Source organism: Bos indicus, chromosome 10 (genome assembly GCF_029378745.1).
Source record: "Bos indicus isolate NIAB-ARS_2022 breed Sahiwal x Tharparkar chromosome 10, NIAB-ARS_B.indTharparkar_mat_pri_1.0, whole genome shotgun sequence".
NCBI lineage: Eukaryota > Metazoa > Chordata > Mammalia > Artiodactyla > Bovidae > Bos > Bos indicus.
In genome coordinates, this window is record NC_091769.1 from 99575195 (window position 1) to 99590159 (window position 14965).

Below are 14965 nucleotides of genomic sequence, written 5' to 3' on the forward strand. Positions count from 1 at the left end.
CAAACCCGTCCTTTTACTCCCATGTCCTTGAGCAGAGTCAAATGGCCACACCTATTGCAAGAGAGCTTGGGGAATGGCATCTTTACTCTGAGGAGCCCCCAGGCCCCACTGAAAGATGGGGGCTGTATTGTTGTCAGGGAAGGGAAGAAGAGCTTGAGTGGGTAACCAGCGCCATAGTGAGTTTGTGTGGAGAAACCAAATGCTTCGTTCATCCCTTGTTGGGCAAAAGGCTTCTCTTCATCTAGCAGGGCTGGTGGATGTCTGTCTGACTCTAGGCTTCAGGATTAGAAAGTCGCCTTGACCACCAACAGAAACTGTGTTCTCCAGTATCACTGTTATCACCACAAAGGTGATATATTTATTTCCCCCGATGAAAAATTGGCCTTGTTTTTAGTTGTTTCTGTCCTTTATCGAGCCCATCTTTGCATCCCTTGGTATCTCTAATTTTCTTTAAGAGATCTCTAGTCTTTCCCATTCTGTTGTTTTCCTCTATTTCTTTGCATTGATCGCTGAGGAAGGTTTTCTTATCTCTTCTTGCTATTCTTTGGAACTCTGCATTCAGATGCTTATATCTTTCCTATTCTCCTTTGCTTTTCGCTTCTCTTCTTTTCACAGCTATTTGTAAGGCCTCCCCAGACAGCCATTTTGCTTTTTTGCATTTCTTTTCCATGGGGATGGTCTTGATCCCTGTCTCCTGTACAATGTCACGAACCTCATTCCATAGTTCATCAGGCACTCTATCTATCAGATCTAGGCCCTTAAATCTATTTCTTGCTTCCACTGTATAATCATAAGTGATTTGATTTAGGTCATAACTGAATGGTCTAGTGGTTTTCCCTACTTTCTTAAATTTAAGTCTGAATTTGGTAATAAGGAGTTCATGATCTGAGCCACAGTCAGCTCCTGGTCTTGTTTTTGTTGACTGTATAGAGCTTCTCCATCTTTGGCTGCAAAGAATATAATCAATCTGATTTCGGTGTTGACCATCTGGTGATATCCATGTGTAGAGTCTTCTCTTGTGTTGTTGGAAGAGGGTGTTTGCTATAACCAGTGCATTTTCTTGGAAAAACTCTATTAGTCTTTTCCCTGCTTCATTCCATAACAGTGTCAGACTTTATTTTTGGGGGGGCTCCAAAATCACTGCAGATGGTGACTGCAGCCATGAAATTAAAAGATGCTTACTCCTTGGAAGGAAAGTTATGACCAACCTAGATAGCATATTCAAAAGCAGAGACATTACTTTGCCAACAAAGGTCCGTCTAGTCAAGGCTATGGTTTTTCCTGTGGTCATGTATGGATGTGAGAGTTGGACTGTGAAGAAGGCTGATCGCCGAAGAAGTAATGCTTTTGAACTGTGGTGTTGGAGAAGACTCTTGAGAGTCCCTTGGACTGCAAGGAGACCCAACCAGTCCATTCTGAAGGAGATCAGCTCTGGGATTTCTTTGGAAGGACTGATGCTGAAGCTGACACTCCAATACTTTGGCCACCTCATGTGAAGAGTTGACTCATTGGAAAAGACTCTGATGCTGGGAAAGACTGAAGGCAGGAGGAGAAGGGGATGACAGAGGATGAGATGGCTGGATGGCATCACTGACTCGATGGACGTGAGTCTGGGTGAACTCCGGGAGTTGGTGATGGACAGGGAGGCCTGGCGTGCTGTGATTCATGGGGTCGCAAAGGGTCAGACACGACTGAGCGATTGAACTGAACTGAACTGAGTTGTTTCAGAACCCTGGTGCGGAAGAAGCGAGATTGTTTAACAGACTCTTCCAGTTTCCAGGATAGCTCAATGAGGGAAAAGACCTGCACAAACTTTGTCATCACACACAGAAGTCATATGTTGTGGACTCATGGCATAGAGAGAAACCAGGGTGCATTTCTGGCTATGTTTCAACTGCACTCCTCCTAGATCCAAAATGTGCTTGGTGACTAAATATGTCTGGATGCAGTCTAAAAAAAAAAAAAACCTCCAGTCAAAGCAATGCCATTATACATATTCCTTTCTGGGGAGATTTTCTGTTGAGTGGTATCCAGGGCTTTTGTGTTAATCCTTTAGCAGAGTTGGGGTTTTTTTTTTTTTTTTTATCTAAACTGACTATTCTCTACCATGTACTCTTTTAACATTTAGAAAGTGTCCATTTTTAGCAAAAGCACAGCTGTGTGAATGCAGCATATTGGTGTGGAGGAGGGTTATATTTCACTTTTCTGTATTAGAGAAGTAAGAAAATCACTGATTTTTAGATTTGGAAGGAAACTTAGGGATCTTCAAGCCAATCCTTCCTATTACAGATGAGAAAACTGAAGCCCAGAAAAGGAAAGAAAAGCTGATCACTCAAGCTAATAAATTATAGATTTAGACAAGGGCCCAATAACTACCACTTCAATATACCTACAGGATACCTACCACCCGAGGCAAAACTCCCCTCCACTCTTCCATGCAACACCTTCCCTACAATCAATACAATTAAGAGATGAGATGGGTTATTTAAACTAAGTCTCCATGCCTCGTTTTCCCACCTGTAGAATGAGAATCATGATGACTGTCTCACAGGGCTATCCATAAAGGTTAAGTTAGATAACTATGCTAATACGTGTGTGCATGCTAAGTCACTTTGGTTGTGTCTGACTCTGCGACCTCATGGATTGTACCCCGCCAGGCTCCTCTGTCCATGGGATTCTCCAGGCAAGAATAGTGGAGTGGGTTGCTTTGCCTTCCTCCAGAAGCTCTTCCCAACCCAGGAACCAAACCAACGTCTCTTATGTCTCCTGCATTTGCAAGCGGGTTCTTTACCGTCAGTACCACCTGGGAAGCCCAACTAGGCTAATACTCTTACACAAACAAAGTAAATGTACCTCAAACAGAATACGGGCTCACAAGGAGTTTTTATTAAAAGAGAACACCATGTAAAAGGTTAAAAGCTCTAAGCGGGTACTGAGGTCATATCACTTCTGTCACTTGTTCATTCATTCATTCAATCAAGAGTAAATACATAGTTATTTATCTGCTCTGTGGCAAGCATTGAGCTGAATTCTGAGGATATAAAGGTGAATCTGATCATGCTCGTGGTGTAGAAGAGGAAATAAGTGATTACTTAATATATTAAAACCAAAAAATGGAATGGGTAAATACAGGTATGAGGTATAAAGAGTGTCCAATGAAGTCTCTTGATTAAGGCTAGGAGCAGAGAGAGTAACAGAAAATATTTCCTGAAAGAAGTGACTCCTGAGTTTGATTTTCAAAGAAATAGCAGGTGCAAAGGCACTGAGGCATGAGACACTATGTTACTCGTGGAAAAATAACAGAGTTCAGTGTTGGAGAATAAGGTGCAAGGAGGACAGAAATAGGAGCTGAGGTGGATAGGAACCAGATCATGAAGTCTGTTCAGTCCATGTTGAGAACTAAGAGTTTATGTCCAGGCAGTCAAGAGGTTGGTGCATGATTTTTGAGCAGAAAGAGATGTGGCCAGATTGCTTCTGGTATGAGTTGAGTAAAAGGAGCAATTTGGGAGGCAGGAAGCAGGAAAGTAAGTTAGGTGACGAGGTCAAGACTGTAAGCTGTTCACCAATATCCATCCAATATCCATTCTCTCTTCTTACATAGGGGTTGAATTTTTACCTGGACATAGGCTGCCCAGAATGAAGACTACATTTCCTAGTTAACTCCTTGCAATGAAGTGGAGCCATGTAACTAATCCTGCTCAGTGGGATGGGATTCTAAATTACATGGGAAACTCTAGGTTCCTACTTAAAGGAAAGGTTAAAAATACCCTCTCATTTCTCATATCCCCCTTCTTTCTTCCTGGAATTCAGGGATGGCGGCAAGCCATCTTGGACCATGTAGATGAGAGCACCACCAGAAGGAGGAGGAATTCCCTAGCAGAAGGAATCTGAGCTTCTGAAGAAGAAGAGGCTGCAGACCAGCCTGGATTGTTGACAGAGAAAAACCCTCCTGTCTTGTGTTTTAAGCCACTGGTACTTAGGTCTTTAGCCAACAAAGGTCCATCTAGTCAAAGCTATGGTTTTTCCAGTAGTCATGTATGGATGTGAGAGGTGGACTATAAAGAAAGCTGAGCACCAAAGAATTGATGCTTTTGAACTGTGGTGTTGGAGAAGACTCTTGAGAGTCCCTTGGACTGCAAGAAGGTCCAACCAGTCCATCCTAAAGGAGATCAGTCCTGGGTGTTCACTGGAAGGACTGATGCTGAAGCTGAAACTCCAATACTTTGGCCACCTGATGCGAAGAGTTGACTCATTGGAAAAGACCCTGATGCTGGGAAAGACTGAAGGCAGGAGGAGAGGGGGATGACAGAGGATGAGATGGTTGGATGGCATCACCGACTCAATAGACATGAGTTTGAGTAAACTCCAGGAGTTGGTGATGGACAGGGAGGCCTAGTGTGCTGCAGTCCATGGGGTCGCAAAGAGTCGGACACGACTAAGTGATTGAATTGAACTGAACTGAACTTTAGGTCTCGGTCACATGCAGTCAAACCAGTTTTGTCACAATTCCATGAAATAGTGAAGCGTAGATGAAGGGAGACCATCTAAGCTGAGGCAGAGGGAATGGAGCAGAGATAACATTTGAGAGAAGCTGTAGGACTTACTCACAGAAGACACGAGAGAAGAGGTGTCAACTGCAGCTCCCGAGTGCCTTTGCTTGAAGACTAAGTGTGTGATGACATCATGAAGGAAGAAAGACAGGAGAAATTAAATGGCTTCCAAACATTTTAAAGACTTGGAAGTTTTCTGGACAAGATCTCAGTTTTCAGTTCATTTATTCATCCATTCAGAAATCCTTTACTGAACTTGCACAAAATGTAAGTAACACATAATTTTTTCAAGTTATACATTAGCAACAGTCAGTTAAAAAAAAAAGGTGATTTCTAATGTAACAGCAATAAAGTACAGAAATCTCTAGACTGTGCAAAGATGTGTGAAATCCTCCATGACCTGAGCTATCAACAGAAAGGCATCTCTTAATGAGTGTGGTGTTGCTCCAGATTTGTACAGCCATTGAGCCTGGAAAAGGGAAGTGTGAGGGGCCCACTCTGAGCTGAAAGACTTCATTAAACCCTACTTGTTTGGAATCGAGGTGCTGTGAGAAAGAGAAAATCCTTTAATTGAGGAAGATTCCAGGTAACCAACTCACTGAGTTATGCCATAATCCCAACTATCCTTAGGGCATCCATTTTCAACTAAATTGTTGGCACAAAATAAAATATGAGTATGTACATGCCTTACATCTTGAAACATAGTCCTGTTTAGATAATCTGTGCACATTTTCACAGCAGACTTTTTGAAGTGTTTATCCTCCTACACAAGCAGTTTAAATAATCACCCCCATGTGATATTCTGGACTTCCTCAGTAGAAAAGCTTTTCTCATATTGATTAAAAATTCAAAGGATATCTATAAATCAGGAAACTCATTTTACATTTGTGTTACCATCTAAAAATATTAGGCTGCCTCCAACATATCCTAAAATAGGTTTCTTAAATATAAAATACACAGGAAGGAAGATAAACAAGCTGATTTATCCTGTCTTAATGGACTGTTGAGATCCTCTCGTCTCTGTTGCCCTCAGAATCCTCTGTCAACTGTTAAATGAAGGTATTTCTCAACTAAGTCAGATGAAGGGAAAGTGTTGGTTTAATTAACTGGCATTCAGTGCAGTTCTCCAGGTTATTTCTAGAACACCTGCCAGAACCTGCCCTAAGCCTGTAGGATTATGTAAATTATGTATGTTATGCAGAATTATGTAAAATTGTTGCTCTGTTACAGATGCAAGCAGAGAGCCCTGGGATCTAGAGGCAAGGATGAATTCCTTATGATTAGAATCAAAACACTTCCTAAAGATTCCTACATTTGAGCTGAGCTTCAGGAAGGAAGGGCTGGACCTGTCAAGGAGGCAGGTCTGACATTCCAGACAGAGGGAATTAGTTTCTATGAGAGTTGGATGATCAGTACAGAGCCTGGTGGGAATGGGCTGTCAGCTGTGCAGGAGGTATGTTTATGGGCTGACTTGTGTCTCTCAAGATTCCTGTGTTGAGGTCCTAACCCGTAGTTCCTCAGACCATGACTGTATTTGGAGACAGAGTCTTTGAAGAGGTAATTAAGGCAAAATGAGGTTGCTAGTGGACCTCCCCGGAGAAGGCGATGGCACCACACTCCAGTACTCTCGCCTGGAAAATCCCATGGATGGAGGAGCCTGGTGGGCTGCAGTCCATGGGGTCTCGAAGAGTCAGACACGACTGAGCGACTTCACTTTCATTTTTCACTTTCATGCATTGGAGAAGGAAATGGCATCCCACTCCAGTGTTCTTGCCTGGAGAATCCCGGGGGAGCCTGGTGGGCTGCCATCTATGGGGTCACACAGAGTCGGGCACGACTGGAGCGACTTAGCAGCAGCAGCAGCAGTGGACCTCCCAGGTGGCACCAGTGGTTAAAAAAAGAAAAATCTGCCTGCCAGTGCAGAAGGCAGAAGAGACTTGGGTTCAGTCTCTGGGTTGGGAAGATCCCCTGGAGTAGGAAATGGCAGCCCACTCCAGTATCTTTGCCTGGAGAATCCCATGGACAGAGGAGCCTGGCGGGCTACAGTCCTTGGGGTCACAAAGAATCAGATGTGACCGAGCACATGTGCACACACAGGGCAGACCTAATCCAATAAATGACTGGTGTCCTTAGCAGAGGAAGTTGGGACACAGACACTCACAGAAAGAAGACCACGTGATGACACAGGGAAGCCAAGGAAACAGGCCTCGGAAGAGGCCAACTCTGCCAGCACCTTGATCACAAGCTTCTAGCCTCCAGGACTGTGAGGAGATAAATTTCTGTTATTTAAGCCACTCAGTCTGTGATACTTTGTGATGGAAGCTCTAGCAAGTTAATATGAGGGTGACTTGTCAAAATTTGTAAAAGACCTTCAAGTGCATGACGGTTAGTCCTCACATCATCCTTGCCAGGTACACATTGTTGTGCACATTTAAGGAAACAGGCTCACAGAGGATAATCAACTTTCCCAATGTCACACCTCTACAAGTAGCAGGAAAAAAAAAAATAGGTAGAGAACTGGAATCACACTGCACATATTATTTGCTCATTTTTACTTATTGGTATTATCCTAGACACTCTCCATGCTCAGTTGCTTCAGTCACATCCCACTCTTTGTAACCCCAGACGATAGCCCACCAGGCTCCTGTGTCCATGGGATTTCCCAGGCAAGAATACTGGAGTGGGTTGCCATGGCTTTCTCCAGGGCTCTTCCAACCCAGGGATTGAACCCACATCTCTCAAGTCTTCTGCTTTGGGGGATGCTCTTCAACACTAGTACCACCTGGGGACACTCCCCATATCAGTAAAAATCCAAGCCTGTCAATGTGGGTTTGCCTATCTCAACTTTGGATAAGCTGCCAAGGGATTCTATGTAAGACAAAAACAACCCTGAAAACTACACTGGGAAAACCAGAAATGAATCATAATCTGTTAAAACTGGTAAGGAATTTCGTGATCACTCAGGAAAGTCAACCGTGTAATAGATGAGAAGAGGGCCATGGCACATCATGGAGCTGGAAAGGCAGTCCTGGAGTATGTGAATGCTCTGGGGAGGACTTTCTCATCTTCCTGGAGCTCAAGACCCATGAAAAGCTGAACGAGTGGCTGATTGCTCCCTCAGTCAGTCAGTCAGTCAGTTCAGTCACTCAGTCGTGTCTGACTCTTTGTCACCCCATGGACTGCAGCACACCAGGCTTCCCGGTCCATCACCAGCCTCCGGAGTTTGCTCAAACTCGTGTCCATTGAGTCGGCGATGCCATCCAACCATGTCATCCTCTGTCATCCCCTTCTCCTCCCATCTTCAATCCTTCCCAGCATCAGGGTCTTTTGCAATGAGTTAGTTCTTCGCATCTGGTGGCCACTTCAGCATCAGTCCTTCCAATGAATATTCAGGACTGATTTCCTTTAGAATTCCTCCCTAACCCTGGATCTGATAAAACAAAACTGATGGTGGTGTTAGTGCTCACCTCACAGTTTACAGAAGGAAAGAATGGTCCACAGGAACACTCAGGAAACATAAATTATGAACTCTACGATTTGCAAGATAAAAATCAAGAGTACTGTTCTTGCCTTTTGTCTCGAGATTATCCAATTCATTCTTTATAACCATCTTTCAGACTGATGGGGTGATTGTTGCAAGACCATATGTCTATCTTCAGTGAAATCCATTGAAGAACTGGGATCACTTAAGGAGAAAGAAAACATTCATCACCTCGTGAATTTTACTATCCAGTTGAAGATAACATGACAAAATCTTCTTTTAAAATTAGAAAGAAAAAAGACAGGAATATGCTTAAAGCGGCCTTCAAATTATTTTCTCAATAACCTAAGGAGAATCTATGTGGTGGCTCCATTTTTGGTTTTTTGAGGAACCTCCACACTGTTCTCCAAAGTGGCTGTGCCGGTCTACATTCCCACCAACAGTGCAGGGGAGTTCCCTTGTCAACAGAGCCTCTTCAGCATTTATTGTTTGTAGGTGCTCTGGTGATTGCCATTCTGACTGGTGTGAGGCCGAAGCTCATTGTTGTTTTGATTTGCATTTCTCTCACAATTAGAGAAGTGCACAGCTCCTGCATGGGCTATAAAGCATGGGATAATTGAAAGAAATCATGAACATTCATCTAGCATTACAGGCTTTGGGTGTCCATTCTAATCCTAGCAGCCAGGCCCCACAACTCCTGTGAATCACTGGATTCACTATAGTTTTTTTTTTTGGCTTGCCTTCAACAACCCCAAATAGGACATTTTATTACTTATTCATTCTTTTAACTCTAAGTGAACTAAGTTATGCTTGTAAATGATTGGGCCATGGCAATCAAGTTACCTGACAATTTCCATGGAAGTCACAGTGCTAACCTAATGCAATGTGACAGCACTTTCCTGTTCCACATTCTCAAAATTTGATTATTCAGAATAAAAAAAAAATTTCATCAGGAGCCTCACTCAGATTTCACAAGGCCTGTTCAATATCCGAATGCAGAGGTTAGGCTGCAGGAGTGACAGCCTAGAGCAGCGGCCTGCCTGTCAGTCATCTTTCTTGGGCTCCAAATGGAGCAGAATTTATGTGTACTGGTTCTGTTACCTTTTTCAGGATTCGGGGCTTCGCTAGTCCATGAATAATGAAATCCACCACTAGTCATAAATTGGAAGAGATAGTCTGTATTTTGACTCCACAAAAGCAATTTAAAAGGATTTCCCATAGTTATATACAGATGTGAAAGTTAGACTATGAAGGTTGAACACTGAAGAATCGATGCTTTCAAACTGTGGTGCCAGAGAAGACTCTTGAGAGTCCCTTGGACTGCAAGGAAATTAAACCAGTCCATCCTAAAAGAAATCAATCCTGAACATTCATTGAAAGGACTGATGCTGAAGCTGAAGCTCCAATACTTTGGCCACCTGATTCGAAGAACTGACTTTGGAAAAGATCCTGATGCTGGGAAAGATTGAAGGTGGGAGAAGAAGGGGAAAACAGAGGATAAAATTGTTGGATGGTATTATCAACTCAATGGAGATGAGTTTGAGCCAATTCTGGAAGACAGTGAAGGACAGTGAAGTCTGGTGTGGTGCAGTCCACCAAGTCTCAAAGAGTCAGACATGACTTAACAACTGAGCAACAACAAAGCCTCTGGCACATTCCTAGACCTGGCACATTAGAGCATCCAGAGTAGCTTCCACCCAGGTTCTTCATTCCACTGGTATTTGTTGCATATTTCCCGCAGGTGTCTAATTAGTAAATGACATAAAAGTGTAGGCGTTTGCATTACCCTGGTTCAGTTCTGGACTGGAAAATGCAGCTTCTCTTTTCTCTATTTTCACTTGGTGCTTCTCATTCTAAGTGTCTACAACCCCTCCAAGGCCCCCAGCCACCAGCAGGGCACAGTGAACATTTAGTGCCATAAAGACTAAGCATGGGATTTTCACCAGACTGAAAGGGCAGCAATCCCAATGAGGTAGGAGGGTGAGGTAACCTCAGAGCCACCTACGACGTCATTCCAAGAAACCACTGACAGGGCAGGACGCTACTTCTCCCCAACTCTCCCTTCACCAGTGAAGAACTCTCAGGATGTCTGAAATTAACACAGGTTGTCCCATGTCTTGGCTGTTGTGAATACTTTTGCTATGAACATAGGGGTGCAAGTGTCTCTCTAAATGATAGTTTTGACCAGATATATATGTTCAGAAGTGGGACTGCTGGATCATAATGGCAACTCTAGCTTTTTGAGGAACCTTAATGCTGTTTTACATACTGGCTGCACCAATGTATGTTCCAACAGTATGCTGCTATTGCTGCTTAGTCGATAATACGTGTAGGACTGACCCCATGGACTGTAGCCCGCCAGATTGCACTGTCCATGGGATATGCCAGGCAAGAATACTGGAGTGGGTTGCCATTTCCTTCTCTGGGGATCTTCCTGACCCAGGGATCAAACCTGAATCTCCTGCTTGGCAGGTGGATTCTTTACCAATGAGCTGCCTGGGACGTAGAGACGGCTAAGAGGAATGTGAAAAGATGCTCAACATCGCTAATTATTAGAGAAATGCAAATCAAGACTACAATGAGCTATCTCCTCACACCAATCAGAATAGCCATTATTTAAAAATTCACAAATAACAACTGTCCAACAGTGTAGGAGGGTTCATTTTTCTCCACACTCTCTTTAGCATTTATTTGTGAACTTTTTGATGATGGCTATTCTCTCTGGTGTGAGGTAATACCTAATTGTAGTCTTGGTTTGCATTTCTCTAATAACTATCAACATTGAGCATCTTTTCATGTGTCTCTTGACTATCTCTACATCTTCCTTGGAGAAATATCTGTTTGGGTCTCCTGCCCATTTTCGACTGAGTCGTTTGTCTTTTTGTTAAATGCACTGGTTGCATATTTTGGAAATTAAGCCCTGTTGGTTGCATCATTTGCAAATATTTTCTCCTAGTCCTTATGTTGTCTCTTTGTTTTATGGTTTCCTTTGCTGTGCAAAAGCTTGTAATTTTGATTAAGTCCCATTTGTTTACTTTTGCTTTTATTTCTATTGTCTTGCTATTATTTCTATTGTCTAAGAAAATATTGGCACAATGTATGCTGAAGAATGTTTTGCTGGTGTTCTAGTTTTTTATTATATATATAAAATTTTGTTTCTATTTACTTGGCTGTGCTGGGCCTCTGTTGCTGTACAGGGTCTTCTCTAATTGCAGTGAGCGGGGGTGCTCTCTAACTGCTGTGCAGGGCCTTTGTTGCTGTACAGGGTCTTCTCTAATTGCAGTGAGCGGGGGCTGCTCTCTAACTGCTGTGCACAGGTTTCTCATTGCAGTGGCTTCTCTTGTCATGGAGCACAGGCTCTAGGGAAGCTGGCTTCAGGGTTTGTGGCACATAGTTCAGTAATTCTTGCTTGTGGGCTCTAGAGCACAAGCCCAATACTTGTGGTGCACAGGCTTATTAGTTGCTCTGAACCACATGGGATCTTCCCGGACCAAGGATCCATGTCTCCTGCTTTGGCAGGCAGATTCTTCACCAATGAGCCACCAGGGAAGCCCCTCTTATAGGAGTTCTATGGTGTCATCTTATATTTAAGCCTTTAAGCCATTTTGAGTTTATTGCATATAGTGTGAGGGTGTGCTCTGACTTTGCATGCAACTGTCCAACTTTCCCAACACACTTGAAGAAACTGTCTTTTATCCCTTGTATATTCTTGCTTCCTGTGTCAAAGATTGACTGTAGGTGTGTGGGTTTATTTCTGGGCTTCCTAGTCTGTGCCATTGATCTATATGTCTGTTTCTGTGCTGATACCATGTTGTTTTGATTACTGTAGCTTTGTAGTATCAACAATGAACCTTTTTGAAAAAAGAAATATCTTATACACTGCATCTTTACTATAAACTACAAAAGTATATCATGTTTTACAAGTAATAATAAAGTGTGCACTATTTATAGAGCATTATATAGCTCTGTGAATACACTAAAACATCACTGGTTGCCTAGCTCTTAGGTAAAGTGAATGGGGAATGAGAATAACTACTAATATGTATGGAATTTCTTTTGGCAGCATTGAAAGTGTTCTAAAATTATATCATGGTGATGACCGAACTGTGTGAACAAATCTAGAAACACCACTAAATGGAAAAGCTTTATACTTTCTGTCTCTATGAATTTGCCTATGCTCAACATTTCACAGAAATGGAATATAACAGTATATGTTTTTGTGACTACTTTTTTTTATCATGAATTCCACACAGCAGTTGATTCCCACAGAATGTTCTCCTTGAGTTTGACTGACCTCTTGTCTCCTTAGATAACCAATATTACGAATTATCAAATGTAGTTCCAACATGGAATAATATTTTCATTATATTCAAGAGTAAAGTGTGAAAGAATGAAGACATATCAGAATGCCAGTCATTCATCAAGGAAAAGCCATAAGCACAACACACTTTTAAGTTTAATCTTGATTATTAACATTTTTCTCCATCACTTTTAAAGTCTAGACTAAGGATCAGCAAACTTTTTCTTAACAGGACACATAGCACATACTTCAGGCTTGTGGGTCATAAAGTTTCTGTTGCAACTACTCAACATTCCCACTGTAGTATGAAAGCAGGCATAAGCAATATGCAAATAAGTGGATGTATTCTAGGAAGATCTAGTTTACAAAAACAGATCGCAGACCCACAGGCCATACAACAGAATAAACAATCAACAGAATTTATTTATAGTGTTTATCAATGTCTGATATGTAAATACTTCCACCACTCCCACCAGGATTTCAAGCTACCAGTATGACATCTCTGAATGCAAAGTCATGAACAGATGCATAGTAGGGGGTGGCATGGTGTTCTACTAATAAAAGGAGGTAGAATAATAGAGTGTCAAAAGCACAGTATGCAAAATATGAGATCCACTGACTGTGTGCAGTCTCTCAGTAGTGCCGGACTCTTTTCAAACCCATGGACTGTAGCCTGTCAGGCTTCTCTATCCATGGGGATTCTCCAGGCAAGAATACTGGACTGGGTTGCCACGCCCTCCTCCAGGGGATTTTCCCAACCAAGAGAATGAAACGAGGTCTGCCATACTGCAGGCACATTCTTTACTATCTGAGCCACCAGGGAAGCCATAAGGCATCTTCATGTTCTATTTTCTGTCATGATTACTAATGGTCTTTGGCCATTTTCTCAAAAGATAAGTTATAAGGAAAAAGAAAGCTTCATGTATTTTCATCAAGCTCATAAGCAGTATTCTTCGTTGATAGAAAACCAATTAATCCTGTAAGTGGCTAAAGATATTCTATTTTCTTATGAAGTAATAAACAGAATAGTCTACATAGATTTTAAAGATATAAGAAAGTAAGTTTCTAATAAACACATCAACAAACCTTACTCCAGCAATGGATTTTTTGTGTGTGTGTGACTTAAAAGGAACAACAAAGAAACATATGTATTTATGAGGTTATATTGGATTTCAATGACAACTGATATTCACTGTCTTCAATAATCCAACAATATAGTTTATTTTTAAATTGTAATAAAAACTCTAAAATAAGATGTTGATGACATGAATATAACATTACTTGACTTGAATTCTGTTGGGACGCGCAGTGCAAAATAGCCTGGAAGGAGAAGGTCCTTGGGAAAATGGCAAAGGGCCAGAAGTACCCCGGCTTTACATACTGCGGGCTGAAAAACATCTCTTGCCTTTAGCTATGCTCGGTGCCAAGATTTAATAATAAATATTAAGGATGTTGCTTGGGAAAACGGGTCATGGGATAAACACCTGGGTCATTTAGAACGCACTGTCCTTGAAACATTTTTTACTGATTGTGTCTTAACCCCGTACACGCTCTGCTGGCCATATACTCTAAGCTCTTTGTTCCTGCTTCTATAAAAAGGCTCGACTGCAGAAATAAATTTGTCAGTCCTTGCAAGAGACTGTCCAAGTGTTGTTCTTTCAGGTTCGTCGTTTCCTAGTCCCGGGGAGAGAATCCCCACAAATTCCTTATGTATTAACAAGAATTTGATGAGTGCCTACAAGATGATCAGTCTACTCTGCTAAGTAATATGAAGGATGAAGAGATGAATAAGACACTCCATTTCCATTTCTAACACCCTGACCCAGGTTCTTGTCACTCATGTCAGGATGACTGCAGTTGTCTTCCAACTCATATATCCAACTCATATATACTCCCTACTTTCTTTAATTCACCTTACACATTACCATGTCAAAATTTCTAAAACACTACTTTAGTAATACCACTTTCATGTTGAAAGCTTTTAGTCTCCTTGGGGCTTCCCAGGTGGCTCAGTGGTGAAGAATCTGCCTGCCAGTGCAGGAGACTCAAGAGACAGGGGTTCGATGCCTGAGTCAGAAAAATCCCCTGGAGGAGGAAAGGGCAACCCACTCAGTATTCTCACCCAGGAAATCCCATGGACAGAAGAGCCTGGCGGGCTATCGTCCAAAGGGTCACAAAGAATCAGACATGACTTAATGACTAAGCAACAATAATAGTTACAGTAAAGCACAAACTTCTTAGCTTGGTATTCAAAGTCCTCAACAGTGAAGTTCCTCTTCAACCCTATCTCTTCTTATACTCTCTCGTCTCCAACTACTCTTTGTCTCTCAACTATATCTTTGGAATCGGGACCATTGCCTTTTTACACATTCTATTATCCTGGCTTGGAATATTATGCAGCAAAAGGCTCCTCCCCATCCATCTAAGTCAAAGTTTTAGTCAATCGTCTCATCTTACCTGCCCTTTCCCTAAGGATCTCTCTAACTCCTGACTTCCCGTCATTTGATTCTTCCTGTCATCTGTACCACATATGGAACAATTACAGTTGTATGGACTATTGACTGTGTCAACTGTATTAGTCAGGACTCCTAGAAATCCAGCAAGATGTATTGAAAGAATACTGGGGTAACTTAC

General features: G+C 42.1%; 1 long non-coding RNA gene across 2 annotated transcripts in view; it reads right to left on the bottom strand.

The window, feature by feature from the left end:
- Nucleotides 1-1419: 1419 nt before the first annotated feature.
- LOC139185413 (uncharacterized) overlaps nt 1420-14965 on the bottom strand; it is a 58446-nt gene continuing 44900 nt past the window's right edge. For both annotated transcript variants that reach the window (XR_011569043.1, XR_011569042.1), the window contains exon 3: nt 1420-8235. This is a non-coding gene — a long non-coding RNA (uncharacterized lncRNA). The remainder of the gene's footprint in view (nt 8236-14965) is intronic.